The following is a 1,945-nucleotide window of genomic DNA, read 5'->3' as shown; positions in this document are numbered from 1 at the left end:
ACTGAGTTATGGACGACATGGCTGTCAACCCCAGGGTGGCAGGATCCATACCTGTGACTTATGATTAGATCTTTAGAGCCCTTTCTGTCTTTAACACTGTTAGATATTTCATCCCTTTTATAATATATTCCATTTATTCATTTTTACATGTCTTGTAGGTTCCTAGCTTATTATCTATATTTAACACATCTTCTGAAGTCTGCCTATGTCTCAGAAGCTACCTGCCTACTCATCATCTGATACATCTGATGAGTTTCATTCATCCCATTTGCTTTTCTTGTCCTCTGTAGTGGAATTGAATATCCTCATATAATAAAGCAAACACAAAACATACCCAGCATTATGGGGAAGGGTAAAGAAGGATGGGGTTGGGGCTGAGAGGCCCAGGGAACTGGCGCAAACCCAGTTTTATATTTTTATCATACAGATAGCCATTTTTCCAGCTCTGTTTAGTAAGCAGACTCTCCTTTCCCACCGATCTGACATGCTGTTTCTATTGTATACCAGCAGTTAAGGTCTATGTGGATCTGTTTCTGGACTTTTATCCATTGATCAGTATATGTATTCCAGTGCCTTTACCAATGTCTTATTAACTGTAGCTTCAAATAAGTCCTGCTATTAGTAGGGCAAGTCTCCCCTCCCTAATTTTATTCAGAAGTGCTCTGGCTATTTTTGGCTCTTTATTATTCCATGTGTACTAGAATCTGCTTATCAGATTGCTCCCCAGAATAGCCTTTTGGATTTTGATTCCATTTGCTCTGTAGATTTGGGAAGGACTGAGTCTTTCATTCAATGGACTTGGTGTATTTCTCGCATTGTTTGGATCTTTTTTTAAAATTGATATTTTTTTCCTTTTAGTGGTTTTAATTCATCTTTTGTTAGATTATTCCTAGGTAATTGATGTCCTCTGATACTATTGTAAATTGTATCTTCTTCTTAATTATTTTTGTTGTTGGTATATGAAAATACAATTCATTGTTTTATATTAACCTTTTATTGAGCTACCTTGAAAAATTTCCCATTATTTCTAAGAATTTGTGTATTCTTTTGGGGTATCTATGTAAATGATCATATCAATGACAAATAGTGATGATTTTATTTTTCCTTTTAATTCTTCTGTCTCTGACTTATTTTTCTTAAGTTATTGTTTTGGCAAGGACGTCCAATACAGGGATAGAAGGTGTGGTAATCCTACACATCCTTGGCCCATTCCAGATTTTAAGGAGTAAGATTCTAATATTTCCCTTTTTGCTTAATTGTTTTATACTTTTTTTTTAACATGCCAAGGAAATTCCCTTCTATTCCTAATTTAATGAGTTTTTAAAATAATGAATTTATGCTTATTTTTAAATGCATTATCTCTATTGTAATGATATATGGCTTTTCTCTTTTTTTATGATAGCGTGGTAAATTATATTTATAGATTTTCTAACATTAAACCAACTTTGCATACCTGGGTTAAGCCCAACTTTGTACAGTTTATTGTCTTTTTAATACACTATAGAATTTAATTTTCTAATACAGTCTTTTATTTATGATTTTGTTCTATATTCATAAATGAAATGAGTCTGTAATTTTTCCCTTGTCATTGTCTGGGTTTGGTGTTGGAGTCATGAAGTCCTCATAAGACAAGTCAGAGAGTATTTCCTTTTTTCCATTTCCAGGAAGAGCTTTTTAAAATTAAGATTGGAATAATCAGTTCCTTGAACATTTGTTAGAACTTGGCTGTAAAATCATTTGAATCAGGTATTTAGTGTGGGAATGTTTTAAAATATTTATTCCATTTCGGTAATTGTTATAAGATTTTTCCAGACTTTTAAAAATTTCTTTTTGAGCAAATAAGTTATTTTAGTAGAACACTGTATATTTCATCAAAGTTTTCAAATTATTGTTGATTAAATTCATATTATTTTGTTCATCTCTACCTTATCTAGAGCATGTCCCC

The sequence above is a fragment of the Choloepus didactylus genome, chromosome 2 (genome assembly GCF_015220235.1).
Source record: "Choloepus didactylus isolate mChoDid1 chromosome 2, mChoDid1.pri, whole genome shotgun sequence".
NCBI lineage: Eukaryota > Metazoa > Chordata > Mammalia > Pilosa > Megalonychidae > Choloepus > Choloepus didactylus.
The sequence above is the reverse complement of the archived record's forward strand: the minus strand, read 5'-3'. Positions refer to the sequence as shown.